Source organism: Schistocerca gregaria, unplaced genomic scaffold (assembly GCF_023897955.1).
Source record: "Schistocerca gregaria isolate iqSchGreg1 unplaced genomic scaffold, iqSchGreg1.2 ptg000195l, whole genome shotgun sequence".
Taxonomy (NCBI): Eukaryota; Metazoa; Arthropoda; class Insecta; order Orthoptera; family Acrididae; genus Schistocerca; species Schistocerca gregaria.
In genome coordinates this window covers 45,001-60,000 of record NW_026061734.1, presented here as the reverse complement: position 1 = coordinate 60,000, position 15,000 = coordinate 45,001, and the positions used below count along the sequence as shown (strand labels likewise).

Here is a 15,000-nt window from a genome sequence, read left to right as displayed (position 1 = left end):
CGTTGTTGTGGTAGTGTAGCTGGTCTTGCTGTCTTATTTCCTGCTGCATCTCGGTGTCTGTGTCAGGTCGATCGTCTGGGAGGAGCACCCTCAGTAGCTCCTCAGCGGTCTCTGACCAGTCCTGTGTCATTCTGTCTGTGTCACCGACTCGTACAGTCGAGAGATGCATTGGTGAATGGATTTTTTCTCTTACTATTTTGTACGGTGTACCCCATGGATCCAAAGTCAGGTGAGACTTTACAAAATCCTCCCAGCTCCGCTGGCGGTGTTGTCTGAGAGTTTCTTTGAAAAGCCATTTCCTTCTCCTATACTGGGCAAGATGGTAGTGCCGTTCCTCCTGGGTGAAGGACCTTTGATAGCTGCTTCGTGCTCTTCTCATAGACTGCCTGAGCCGGGTAAGCTCTGGAGTCCATGGAGAAGTCGCTTTTCGTATGAAGCGCCTTCGCGTCGGTATCGCCGCGGCCAAAGCCGCCCTGATTGAGACAATTAAGGCCCCTACGGCTTCCTCTACTTCAAAAGGACCGTCTCCCAGCTCCGGAGGATGAAACTCCGCCTCCAACAGGTCCCAGTCTGCTCTCCCGTAGTCATACTGCATTGTCCACCCCTCTAGCACATGCTCCCCTTGTGATGCTATTGTAAATTCAATAGCGTTATGATCACTGGTGGTTATGTTGTCGTTGACCTGCCAATTTTGGATATTGTTTACAATGTTTGTCGTGCAGAGCGTGACATCAATAGAGGATGCTGCCCCAGCTCTGCTCCTGTAGGTAGGAGGGTTGCCGGGGAGATTGACAACATTTAAATTATGTTCCATAATTATGTCTTCCAGTGCCAGTCCTCTTTGATCTTGAACTTGACTGTGCCATAGGGGGGATTTTGCGTTACTGTCCATTGATATTATAATTGCTTTGCCTGCTAGGGCTCGCAATACTGTAGATAACTGCCCAAGATAAGTATTGATTGGATCCCTGTATTGACAATATATATTAATTATGTACCAAGATGTATTATAATAGTTTATCTCCACAACTGTTACATGGGAAGTGCAATACTGTGTCAAGACAGTGGTTTTGATTAACTTGTTGTAGATGACAATTGCTGACATGGGGTTTGGACCCATTGATATTACCTGGGCAGTGACGGGAAAGCCTGTGACCTTGCCGGAGGCAGAGCCTGGCTCTTGAATTAACATAACATCGATATTTTTCTCTTCCGCTATCTTTCGGAGCTCCTGAGTTACAAGGGAGCTCCTCATAGCATTTATTTGTAAGACTTTTATCTTAATCCGGGTGTCTGGTGTAGAAATGGCTGTCAGGCCATACCTGGGCAGGATCAAAACCAATCCTGCCGTGCATCTTGACCATGTTTTTATAGGTCTTGTCGATATCGAACTCCCGACCCCGTCTGATATATAATTTTGACACTAGGTCTTGTAATTTTTCAAAGTCTGTGGGAATGTTTAACGCAGCGAGATGAATACAGTCTGCATCCTCCAGTGCCGGGAACGTGACCTTCTCTCCGCGAGGATGCCCGACCCTCACCAGCTGCCTCAGAGCCGCGTTTAGGGCTGTGGGTTCCTCCAGTCTTGACAATCTTAACGTTTCCTCACAAATGGTGTATGTGTCTCCTGGTGGACACTGAGTGTACATTTTTCCAACTTGAATTGTTTCGACATCCTCTTGCGTCATTTTTGGAGTCTGCTGGTGCTCTGCTGCAGAGACTGGCGCGGCAGCCGACGACGACTCCGCCCCCGAGGACGAGCGGGAACCCCCGCTCCCGACGGATGAAGCCGCCCTGCCGGTCACCGCCGCCTCCCGGAAGCCTAGATGACCCCTCCCTGTAGCCAGGAAACCCCCGACCTGACAGGAGAAATCCGTCGACTCCGGCCGCTCTGTCGGAACAGGAAGTGTATAGGTCTCTCCCTCCTCGCGCGTGAGAAAGCCCCCACTCTGTGAAGAGGTAGACTCCAAGTTGGTCTGCTCGGTCGCCGGATCACCTGGAGGACTCCTCCTAATGGCCAGGAAGGACCCAACCTGGCAGGAGAAGTCCCGCATCTCCGGTCGCACGTCTGGAACTAAGACAGAATAGACCTGCCTCTCCTCCTCTCGCTCGTTGACCACCGAGGGCAGAGATTCCTGTGATTCCTTGAGCTTCCGCCACCGACCTGCATCTCGCAACTGCTTGCTAGGTGATTTTCGAGTGACTCTATAGCGCGTTGCCATAGTCTGTCCTCTGTATGAGCCGCTGTATCATTATTTTATAGGTTGCACACTCCTTACCAGGAGTGTTGCAGGTGCGTTTCCGGTATTTACAAGGGATGCAGGTGGGCGTTTCTCTGTCGCACTTTGTTTTGTCATGCTTTTCGCTTCCACAATTCCCACATACTGGGTTTAGGAAGCTACAGTATTTTGCAACATGTCCGTAATCGTGACATTTGGTACATTTAGCAAGGGCTGTATAGTCCTTGACGGATATTGCATTATAGCCTACGTATAATCTATTGGTTGTAATGATCTGTTTACGCAATTCCGGTGACACTTCAATGGCATGGTGCACAGTGTTTCGGTCACGAGGACCTGCCTTGAAGCGGACCTTGAATTGTTCTGTGAATTCTTCGCGAGTCATTTTGTCCTCAAAATTCTGTGCGTAAACACAGTCAGCCACGTCGTCCTGGGTCATATATGATGGTACGTCGTACATCATCATAAGTGGCCTTCGCTTTCTGGGCTTTTCGCATGTAAATGACTCCTGAATTTTAGTATTGTTCATTAGTTTGTCACTGTCCTCAGTAGAGGCCAGTTCGACTATCAATACGTTTTTTGTAGTCCTAATCTGATTTATTTTGATCTTATCTACTCTAGGGTTTATACTCTTTTCAAACTTGGCTTTTGCCGTCTTGACATCGTCCCCTTTCTTAGGCTTTATGAAGACTGTTGGGACAGCCTTCTGTACGTTCTGCTTTATCGTATCTTGCACCGTGCGTTTTATTGTGACTGGTGCTGCCGCAACTGCAGCATAGGACTTCTGGGGCTTTGCCGCCTCTTTTCTAAGGCGGTCATTTTCCGCCTTTATCTCTTCATATTGCCCCTCGAGCTTGGCATGCGCCAAAGCCCAGTTGGCAACTTCTTCTTTGATCACCCGAATTTGATCTGCGGTGATCTTTCCATGTTTAACGCTTCGGTCTAGAAGCCGAAGAAAATGCGCGTGTCGCTCCATGACGGAGACGTTTGATCTTGCATCGAATGGAGCGTCTTGCTCCGGTAGCGCCGTATCACTCTCCACGTTTTCTGCCATCATTGATTGAATTGAAGAGTGATAAATTGGAGGCCCGTCTCTTACCCCGGACCGGCCTCTCTGGCATGGGGGGGGGCAGATTGCAGCTCGCTCACCAGTCCCGCCCCTTGACCAAGAGCTTTAAGAGCTGCTGGGTTTAGCACGCCGTTTCCAGCGCACTAGTCCCCTTCCACAACCACATCACTGGGGATTTCACCCGTCCCTCCCCGGCAAATGCCCACCGCATTCCGGAGAGGCGGATTCACCTCTCGGCCTTCGCCCCCTACTCGGCCGAGTTCCCACCTAAAGGCCAAGAACCCAGTCCTACCCAGGTGCTGGGTCGGTCCCCCAGACTTTCGGGGGTCTGGCCCCATCTAACCTAGCCGGGGACATGTCACCATGCCCCGGCTTGACGGAGCATGTCCGGGACATCCCGTTCACGGCGATGAGCCTTTGCCGGCTCGGGCCGTGATCCCTCCCCAGCGAATGTGGACGTGGGGTTTGCAGAGCTGAGATGTTGTTTGCCCTGCGAGGGACAGATCTTGTGTCCCTTGCAACGCAGCTTCCCCTGCGCCATGCACCCTTTGCTTTCGCCTTGGGTTGGGGGACCATTTAACGTCGTCCAGGACGTGAGGAACTGCAGCAGCCAGACCGCAGGGCCCCAGGATCGTCGTGAGACTTACCCTCATACCCTCGCCCAGCCGCCGCGCTCAACTCAGGAGAGACAGGTGGTGTGTCTCTCGTTACGCAGCTTCCCCTGCGCCACGCACCCTTTGCTTTCGCTTGGGTTGGGGGCACTTAACGTCTTGCCGCGACGGGAGTTTTACGTCCTACCTTGACACACGACAACCCTCACAAATCCACAGCCCAGAGATGTTGAAGGTGGTAGCTGGGTCTTATATTGTGGAGTTTGACATCATCGAGACGGTGCGGCACTCAAGCCCGAGTTACGTTCCCCAGGGGGGTCTCCACACGTACCGGGGGATCATGACCGACCATGTCTCACCCACCGCTTTTGCTAATTAACGGTGGGCCAGTGCGGACCGTGAGGATTGCACCCAGTTAAGGGCTAGCCGTTTAACGTCATGCATGGACGGCCCATCCCGTGTTAGCTTCGCCCCATCTAGGGGGGTTACTGAGCCAGAGAGCCACGACAAGGCCACGAGATTGGACATTACGGTCCCCGCCCCACTCAGGTTCCTCTGAGCCCCGACGCGTTCGTTGACTTCAGGGAATCAGAGGGTCTCCTGGCGGTTTTAACCCAGTTATGGGAGGCAACACCCCTCCCCCAGGTGGCGCTGCGCAGACCGCTTTTCTCTGGAGTAGATAGGGACAGCGGGAATCTCGTTAATCCATTCATGCGCGTCACTAATTAGATGACGAGGCATTTGGCTACCTTAAGAGAGTCATAGTTACTCCCGCCGTTTACCCGCGCTTGCTTGAATTTCTTCACGTTGACATTCAGAGCACTGGGCAGAAATCACATTGCGTCAACACCCGCTAGGGCCATCGCAATGCTTTGTTTTAATTAGACAGTCGGATTCCCCCAGTCCGTGCCAGTTCTGAGTTGATCGTTGAATGGCGGCCGAAGAGAATCCGCGCACCCGCGCGCCCCCGGAGGAGCACGCTAAGGCGGACGCGGCCTCGCAGCAAGGAAGATCCGTGGGAGGCCAAGGCACGGGACCGAGCTCGGATCCTGCACGCAGGTTGAAGCACCGGGGCGCGAACGCCGCGCAGGCGCGCGCATCCTGCACCGCCGGCCAGCACGAGGCCAACCAACGGCGAGAGCAGACCACGCCCGCGCTAAACGCCCGCACTTACCGGCACCCCTACGGCACTCACCTCGCCCAGGCCCGGCACGTTAGCGCTGACCCACTTCCCGACCAAGCCCGACACGCCCCGATCCTCAGAGCCAATCCTTATCCCGAAGTTACGGATCCAATTTGCCGACTTCCCTTACCTACATTATTCTATCGACTAGAGGCTCTTCACCTTGGAGACCTGCTGCGGATATGGGTACGAACCGGCGCGACACCTCCACGTGGCCCTCTCCCGGATTTTCAAGGTCCGAGGGGAAGATCGGGACACCGCCGCAACTGCGGTGCTCTTCGCGTTCCAAACCCTATCTCCCTGCTAGAGGATTCCAGGGAACTCGAACGCTCATGCAGAAAAGAAAACTCTTCCCCGATCTCCCGACGGCGTCTCCGGGTCCTTTTGGGTTACCCCGACGAGCATCTCTAAAAGAGGGGCCCGACTTATATCGGTTCCGCTGCCGGGTTCCGGAATAGGAACCGGATTCCCTTTCGCCCAACGGGGGCCAGCACAAAGTGCATCATGCTATGACGGCCCCCATCAACATCGGATTTCTCCTAGGGCTTAGGATCGACTGACTCGTGTGCAACGGCTGTTCACACGAAACCCTTCTCCGCGTCAGCCCTCCAGGGCCTCGCTGGAGTATTTGCTACTACCACCAAGATCTGCACCGACGGCGGCTCCAGGCAGGCTCACGCCCAGACCCTTCTGCGCCCACCGCCGCGACCCTCCTACTCGTCAGGGCTTCGCGGCCGGCCGCGAGGACCGGCCATGACTGCCAGACTGACGGCCGAGTATAGGCACGACGCTTCAGCGCCATCCATTTTCAGGGCTAGTTGCTTCGGCAGGTGAGTTGTTACACACTCCTTAGCGGATTCCGACTTCCATGGCCACCGTCCTGCTGTCTTAAGCAACCAACGCCTTTCATGGTTTCCCATGAGCGTCGATTCGGGCGCCTTAACTCGGCGTTTGGTTCATCCCACAGCGCCAGTTCTGCTTACCAAAAGTGGCCCACTTGGCACTCCGATCCGAGTCGTTTGCTCGCGGCTTCAGCATATCAAGCAAGCCGGAGATCTCACCCATTTAAAGTTTGAGAATAGGTTGAGGTCGTTTCGGCCCCAAGGCCTCTAATCATTCGCTTTACCGGATGAGACTCGTACGAGCACCAGCTATCCTGAGGGAAACTTCGGAGGGAACCAGCTACTAGATGGTTCGATTAGTCTTTCGCCCCTATACCCAGCTCCGACGATCGATTTGCACGTCAGAATCGCTACGGACCTCCATCAGGGTTTCCCCTGACTTCGTCCTGGCCAGGCATAGTTCACCATCTTTCGGGTCCCAACGTGTACGCTCTAGGTGCGCCTCACCTCGCAATGAGGACGAGACGCCCCGGGAGTGCGGAGGCCGCCGCCCCGTGAAGGGCGGGGAAGCCCCATCCTCCCTCGGCCCGCGCAAGGCGAGACCTTCACTTTCATTACGCCTTTAGGTTTCGTACAGCCCAATGACTCGCGCACATGTTAGACTCCTTGGTCCGTGTTTCAAGACGGGTCGTGAAATTGTCCAAAGCTGAAGCGCCGCTGACGGGAGCGATTATTCCGCCCGAGAGCATCCCGAGCCAACAGCGGCGCGGGTCCGGGGCCGGGCCAGGTAGGTCCGTCATCCGGGAAGAACCGCGCGCGCTTGCCGGGAGCCCGAGCGCCCAAAGGGGCGAATCGACTCCTCCAGATATACCGCCGAGCAGCCAGCCAGGACACCGGGGCTCTGCCCAACAGACGCGAACCGAGGCCCGCGGAAGGACAGGCTGCGCACCCGGGCCGTAGGCCGGCACCCAGCGGGTCGCGACGTCCTACTAGGGGAGAAGTGCGGCCCACCGCACACCGGAACGGCCCCACCCCGCGGCGAGTGGAAAGGCAACCGGACACGACCCCGCCGCGGATTGCTCCGCGCGGGCGGCCGGCCCCATCTGCCGAGGGCGGGGGCCAGTGGCCGGATGGGCGTGAATCTCACCCGTTCGACCTTTCGGACTTCTCACGTTTACCCCAGAACGGTTTCACGTACTTTTGAACTCTCTCTTCAAAGTTCTTTTCAACTTTCCCTCACGGTACTTGTTCGCTATCGGTCTCGTGGTCATATTTAGTCTCAGATGGAGTTTACCACCCACTTGGAGCTGCACTCTCAAGCAACCCGACTCGAAGGAGAGGTCCCGCCGACGCTCGCACCGGCCGCTACGGGCCTGGCACCCTCTACGGGCCGTGGCCTCATTCAAGTTGGACTTGGGCTCGGCGCGAGGCGTCGGGGTAGTGGACCCTCCCAAACACCACATGCCACGACAGGCGGCAGCCTGCGGGGTTCGGTGCTGGACTCTTCCCTGTTCGCTCGCCGCTACTGGGGGAATCCTTGTTAGTTTCTTTTCCTCCGCTTAGTAATATGCTTAAATTCAGCGGGTAGTCTCGCCTGCTCTGAGGTCGTTGTACGAGGTGTCGCACGCCACACCGCCAGCCGGCTGTGCACGCTACCGAGAAAGTACCGGTATGCGAACCGCCAGGCGACGGGCGCGCATCGCACGTTTAAGGAGACGCGGCCGGCCACACAGGCGACCACGACACTCCCACGTCTCCGAAGCGGGACAAACGCCGCGCGCTTCAGTATACGTAGCCGACCCTCAGCCAGACGTGGCCCGGGAACGGAATCCATGGACCGCAATGTGCGTTCGAAACGTCGATGTTCATGTGTCCTGCAGTTCACATGTCGACGCGCAATTTGCTGCGTTCTTCATCGACCCACGAGCCGAGTGATCCACCGTCCTGGGTGATCTTTTCCTTTTCAGTCTCCCACTGTCTCTTTCAAGACAGTAGCATTTGCGGGACTGAGGCGTCTGACGGCCCCTGTTCCACTATTTTTTTTGTGTCCAACGGCCTCACAGCCGATGGGCGTCGTACGGCTCCACACCGGAGCGGACAGGCACTCGGGCGAACGTCATTCAAAACCGGCGCCAGGCGCCAGGTACCGCAGGCCAGCCGCTCCAGAGCTTCAGCGCTCGTACCACACAACAACAACACTTCCGCTAGTTTTGAGAGGCACGCGTGGTTCCGCACGCGGCGCACGGCCACTGCCGTACAGGTAGCGTGTTGCGCGACACGACACGCACATCGAAAGACATGCAGTCTAGTCGGTAATGATCCTTCCGCAGGTTCACCTACGGAAACCTTGTTACGACTTTTACTTCCTCTAAATGATCAAGTTTGGTCATCTTTCCGGTAGCATCGGCAACGACAGAGTCGATGCCGCGTACCAGTCCGAAGACCTCACTAAATCATTCAATCGGTAGTAGCGACGGGCGGTGTGTACAAAGGGCAGGGACGTAATCAACGCGAGCTTATGACTCGCGCTTACTGGGAATTCCTCGTTCATGGGGAACAATTGCAAGCCCCAATCCCTAGCACGAAGGAGGTTCAGCGGGTTACCCCGACCTTTCGGCCTAGGAAGACACGCTGATTCCTTCAGTGTAGCGCGCGTGCGGCCCAGAACATCTAAGGGCATCACAGACCTGTTATTGCTCAATCTCGTGCGGCTAGAAGCCGCCTGTCCCTCTAAGAAGAAAAGTAATCGCTGACAGCACGAAGGATGTCACGCGACTAGTTAGCAGGCTAGAGTCTCGTTCGTTATCGGAATTAACCAGACAAATCGCTCCACCAACTAAGAACGGCCATGCACCACCACCCACCGAATCAAGAAAGAGCTATCAATCTGTCAATCCTTCCGGTGTCCGGGCCTGGTGAGGTTTCCCGTGTTGAGTCAAATTAAGCCGCAGGCTCCACTCCTGGTGGTGCCCTTCCGTCAATTCCTTTAAGTTTCAGCTTTGCAACCATACTTCCCCCGGAACCCAAAAGCTTTGGTTTCCCAGAGGCTGCCCGCCGAGTCATCGGAGGAACTGCGGCGGATCGCTGGCTGGCATCGTTTATGGTTAGAACTAGGGCGGTATCTGATCGCCTTCGAACCTCTAACTTTCGTTCTTGATTAATGAAAACATACTTGGCAAATGCTTTCGCTTCTGTTCGTCTTGCGACGATCCAAGAATTTCACCTCTAACGTCGCAATACGAATGCCCCCGCCTGTCCCTATTAATCATTACCTCGGGTTCCGAAAACCAACAAAATAGAACCGAGGTCCTATTCCATTATTCCATGCACACAGTATTCAGGCGGGCTTGCCTGCTTTAAGCACTCTAATTTGTTCAAAGTAAACGTGCCGGCCCACCGAGACACTCAACAAAGAGCACCCTGGTAGGATTTAAACGGGGTCCGCCTCGGGACGCGAAAGCACCCCTTCGGCTCGCCCCACCGGCAGGACGTCCCACGATACATGCCAGTTAAACACCGACGGGCGGTGAACCAACAGCGTGGGACACAAATCCAACTACGAGCTTTTTAACCGCAACAACTTTAATATACGCTATTGGAGCTGGAATTACCGCGGCTGCTGGCACCAGACTTGCCCTCCAATAGATACTCGTTAAAGGATTTAAAGTGTACTCATTCCGATTACGGGGCCTCGGATGAGTCCCGTATCGTTATTTTTCGTCACTACCTCCCCGTGCCGGGAGTGGGTAATTTGCGCGCCTGCTGCCTTCCTTGGATGTGGTAGCCGTTTCTCAGGCTCCCTCTCCGGAATCGAACCCTGATTCCCCGTTACCCGTTACAACCATGGTAGGCGCAGAACCTACCATCGACAGTTGATAAGGCAGACATTTGAAAGATGCGTCGCCGGTACGAGGACCGTGCGATCAGCCCAAAGTTATTCAGAGTCACCAAGGCAAACGGACCAGACAAGCCAATCCGATTGGTTTTGATCTAATAAAAGCGTCCCTTCCATCTCTGGTCGGGACTCTGTTTGCATGTATTAGCTCTAGAATTACCACAGTTATCCAAGTAACGTGGGTACGATCTAAGGAACCATAACTGATTTAATGAGCCATTCGCGGTTTCACCTTAATGCGGCTTGTACTGAGACATGCATGGCTTAATCTTTGAGACAAGCATATGACTACTGGCAGGATCAACCAGGGAGCTGCGTCAACTAGAGCTGAGCAGCCGGCCGCCCGGGAGTGTGTCCCGGGGGCCCGCGCGAACACGCAAGCGTCCGCTCAATTATTCTGCAAACAGGAGGAGGCCGAGCTCCCCTGCACGATACACCTCGAAACCCTCTCAGATCCCGGCGGCGCGCAGCGCCGTCCTAGGTACTTGGTCGGTTTCGAGAGAGGCGCAATCGCCCGGAGTTAGGCGAGTAGACGGTTTTAGTGCGAACACCCTTGCTCCCAACTGAGCTTGCCGCTGCCGACAGAGGCCCGGGAGCGTGCTGTCGTGGCATTGCCGGCGGGAGACAACACGCGCCACCTATGGTGACCGGCAGCTCCAACGCCAGCGCCACACAAGGGCAAAGCCCCACTTGGGTGCAGAAGCGAACTCTCCCAGCACAGCGCACGCGCCAACACGTCCGCACAACTGCGATACAAACCACCTGCGAGAACCGCTGGGGCGACCGAGCAGCAGACGGCGTCGCGGCGCCGAGTGCCAGGCGGCGGCGCATCCTCAACGCACACAGTCCTCAATCAGACCAGCACACTGCAGATGTCCACCGCGCTTCGCACCGGGCTCGGCTGAACCAACTTTGGCCGCCAGGCGCCGCGTGCAGGGTGCGCCGCAGCGTAGCTGCGCCGCCTGCCGGGCCCGTCGGCTGGCGCTCCTGCCACTCGGCGCCCCCCACCAGCCGCCTGTTGCGCGTGCGCCCACGCAGCGCGCGGCCAACACGCCGGGCGGCCCCCCTTCACCGGCCGGGAACAGTCCCACCAAGCCACCGCCGCGTATCGCTTCATACCCACATGGGCCTAGTCACGCGTGTGGATGTGGCGGGTACCGCTGAAACAACCGGTTAATAGCTGTACCGATCGTCGCCATCACAGATTCACCTCCAGCGTGAACAACCGCTCAACAACGGATTTCCAGTTCATTTGCGTATCTTGGGCAGTAAACGTAGATGTCCACCTACATTTGCGAATTCAACAATTCTTGCATGCCAGGATGTCATGTGTCACGACACGCTACATCAGACCACATACACACTGCGACATGTGCAGAAGAGAACACGTGGAAGGTGGCCCGCGCACGTATGCGATGTACCTTCCGCGATCCACTGTCAACCGGCATCTGCGGCATGTCCCAGATATGGAACGCGGTCCACCAGGGTAGCACTTTGTGTGAGGCAATACGACAAAGTCGGAATACACGCGTCACTACATCAGACGGCTCACGCTGACCTGACCTGACCTGACTCACCGCACCACCACCCCCAGCGACCCAGGGTGACATACAATGCGTTCGTACGTTCCTCCCACACGCCTCTACGGCGTACCACAGTGCAACCTAGCTGTTATTGGGAGACGAGACAAGTAGCATCAAGCACAACATATGGAAATTGAGATTCGACACCGTTGGGCACAGCCAGCGTACGGTCACACGTATCACACTACTTCACTCTGTACGTAACGACCGATGATCGGTACAGCGTGTGGGTTACGCGTACGACATCAGCGGACAATGGACACAGACCATACCACGACGTACACTGAGGGCGTCGACATCTGAATGCAACTGAACAGCTGCGAGGCTCATTTAACACTCAAACGCCAGACCGACCAGCTTGAGAGGACAGAGACACAAAGAGGGGGACAGAGGGGGACAGAGGGGGGGGAGGGGGGGGGGTCGGCGATATAGTCCTATTGCAGTACAATTGACAGTGGATAGCAGGAATATGTGGAAAGTAAGCAACACTCGCAAGACATCTACATGAGGATAACAACGACACCAGAGATTCCGAGCAGTGAACTATGTTAGGCAAAGGGACAACGTGGGTTAGGTTAAGGGACAACGTGGGTTAGGTTAAGGGACAACGTGGGTTAGGTTAAGGGACAACGTGGGTTAGGTTAAGGGACAACGTGGGTTAGGTTAAGGGACAACGTGGGTTAGGTTAAGGGACAACGTGGGTTAGGTTAAGGGACAACGTGGGTTAGGTTAAGGGACAACGTGGGTTAGGTTAAGGGACAACGTGGGTTAGGTTAAGGGACAACGTGGGTTAGGTTAAGGGACAACGTGGGTTAGGTTAAGGGACAACGTGGGTTAGGTTAAGGGACAACGTCGGTTAGGTTAAGGGACAACGTCGGTTAGGTTAAGGGACAACGTCGGTTAGGTTAAGGGACAACGTGGGTTAGGTTAAGGGACAACGTGGGTTAGGTTAAGGGACAACGTGGGTTAGGTTAAGGGACAACGTGGGTTAGGTTAAGGGACAACGTGGGTTAGGTTAAGGGACAACGTGGGTTAGGTTAAGGGACAACTTGAGTTAGGTTAAGGGACAACTTGAGTTAGGTTAAGGGACAACTTGAGTTAGGTTAAGGGACAACTTGAGTTAGGTTAAGGGACAACTTGAGTTAGGTTAAGGGACAACTTGAGTTAGGTTAAGGGACAACTTGAGTTAGGTTAAGGGACAACTTGAGTTAGGTTAAGGGACAACTTGAGTTAGGTTAAGGGACAAATTGAGTTAGGTTAAGGGACAAATTGAGTTAGGTTAAGGGACAAATTGAGTTAGGTTAAGGGACAAATTGAGTTAGGTTAAGGGACAAATTGAGTTAGGTTAAGGGACAAATTGAGTTAGGTTAAGGGACAAATTGAGTTAGGTTAAGGGACAAATTGAGTTAGGTTAAGGGACAAATTGAGTTAGGTTAAGGGACAACTTGAGTTAGGTTAAGGGACAACTTGAGTTAGGTTAAGGGACAACTTGAGTTAGGTTAAGGGACAACTTGAGTTAGGTTAAGGGACAACTTGAGTTAGGTTAAGGGACAACTTGAGTTAGGTTAAGGGACAACTTGAGTTAGGTTAAGGGACAACTTGAGTTAGGTTAAGGGACAACTTGAGTTAGGTTAAGGGACAACTTGAGTTAGGTTAAGGGACAACTTGAGTTAGGTTAAGGGACAACTTGAGTTAGGTTAAGGGACAAATTGAGTTAGGTTAAGGGACAAATTGAGTTAGGTTAAGGGACAAATTGAGTTAGGTTAAGGGACAACTTGAGTTAGGTTAAGGGACAAATTGAGTTAGGTTAAGGGACAACTTGAGTTAGGTTAAGGGACAACTTGAGTTAGGTTAAGGGACAACTTGAGTTAGGTTAAGGGACAACTTGAGTTAGGTTAAGGGACAACTTGAGTTAGGTTAAGGGACAACTTGAGTTAGGTTAAGGGACAACTTGAGTTAGGTTAAGGGACAACTTGAGTTAGGTTAAGGGACAACTTGAGTTAGGTTAAGGGACAACTTGAGTTAGGTTAAGGGACAACTTGAGTTAGGTTAAGGGACAACTTGAGTTAGGTTAAGGGACAAATTGAGTTAGGTTAAGGGACAAATTGAGTTAGGTTAAGGGACAAATTGAGTTAGGTTAAGGGACAACTTGAGTTAGGTTAAGGGACAACTTGAGTTAGGTTAAGGGACAACTTGAGTTAGGTTAAGGGACAACTTGAGTTAGGTTAAGGGACAACTTGAGTTAGGTTAAGGGACAACTTGAGTTAGGTTAAGGGACAAATTGAGTTAGGTTAAGGGACAAATTGAGTTAGGTTAAGGGACAACTTGAGTTAGGTTAAGGGACAACTTGAGTTAGGTTAAGGGACAACTTGAGTTAGGTTAAGGGACAACTTGAGTTAGGTTAAGGGACAAATTGAGTTAGGTTAAGGGACAAATTGAGTTAGGTTAAGCGATAATCTGGTACAGCCACAGTTAGGTTAAGCGATAATCTGGTACAGCCACAGTTAGGTTAAGCGATAATCTGGTACAGCCACAGTTAGGTTAAGCGATAATCTGGTACAGCCACAGTTAGGTTAAGCGATAAACTGGTACAGCCACAGTTAGGTTAAGCGATAAACTGGTACAGCAACAGTTAGGTTAAGCGATAAACTGGTACAGCCACAGTTAGGTTAAGCGATAAACTGGTACAGCCACAGTTAGGTTAAGCGATAAACTGGTACAGCCACAGTTAGGTTAAGCGATAAACTGGTACAGCCACAGTTAGGTTAAGCGATAAACTGGTACAGCCACAGTTAGGTTAAGCGATAAACTGGTACAGCCACAGTTAGGTTAAGCGATAAACTGGTACAGCCACAGTTAGGTTAAGCGATAAACTGGTACAGCCACAGTTAGGTTAAGCGATAAACTGGTACAGCCACAGTTAGGTTAAGCGATAAACTGGTACAGCCACAGTTAGGTTAAGCGATAAACTGGTACAGCCACAGTTAGGTTAAGCGATAAACTGGTACAGCCACAGTTAGGTTAAGCGATAAACTGGTACAGCCACAGTTAGGTTAAGCGATAAAGTTGGTTAAATTTGGTATTGTGTGGGAAGGGGGCAGAGAGAGAGGGGGGGGGGGGTGGATAGTGGTGGCAGTACACGGATGCCTGAGTCACCGTCAGATACGTCACGTCGGTTCGATGCTTGTAGCAAGAGGCTGGCGGATGTGTGTCTCTCACTTCTGCAATTTTTCATGTGGTATAACACGAGGGCGGGGGATGATATTTGGTGCCCCTCTGTGTAGGATGTGTGTTGGTGGTGTTGATTTATCTGAGCAATGGTAGTTGTCGGAGGAGTGGGGTATTGTGCTTTTATAGGTGGACCTACTGCTCTGGTTATCATAGTGTCGACGGTGCAATGTGGCAGAGAGGATGCACTCGACATTGTCGCATTCCAGATGTTTACGTATTGTGTGTCTCCGTTGCAGGCCGAGAGTGGTGCATGTTCGAGTGTCTGGCTGACGTGCGATTCACGTTGTGTGCCCAGTCTTACAGCACGTATAGGGACATTCGCATAAATCATCTATATTTGGCCTTG

General features: G+C 53.3%; 2 non-coding genes and 1 pseudogene across 2 annotated transcripts; all 3 read right to left on the bottom strand.

Moving 5' to 3' along the window:
• Nucleotides 1-4,579: 4,579 nt before the first annotated feature.
• On the bottom strand, nucleotides 4,580-7,553 carry LOC126304905 (large subunit ribosomal RNA; annotated as a pseudogene).
• A 188-nt stretch (nucleotides 7,554-7,741) lies between these two features.
• On the bottom strand, nucleotides 7,742-7,896 carry LOC126304907 (5.8S ribosomal RNA). The gene has a single exon (XR_007553282.1). It is a non-coding gene; the product is annotated as a 5.8S ribosomal RNA (ribosomal RNA).
• A 362-nt stretch (nucleotides 7,897-8,258) lies between these two features.
• On the bottom strand, nucleotides 8,259-10,151 carry LOC126304896 (small subunit ribosomal RNA). Its single transcript, XR_007553273.1, has one exon. It is a non-coding gene; the product is annotated as a small subunit ribosomal RNA (ribosomal RNA).
• Between the last annotated feature and the right edge of the window lie 4,849 nt (nucleotides 10,152-15,000).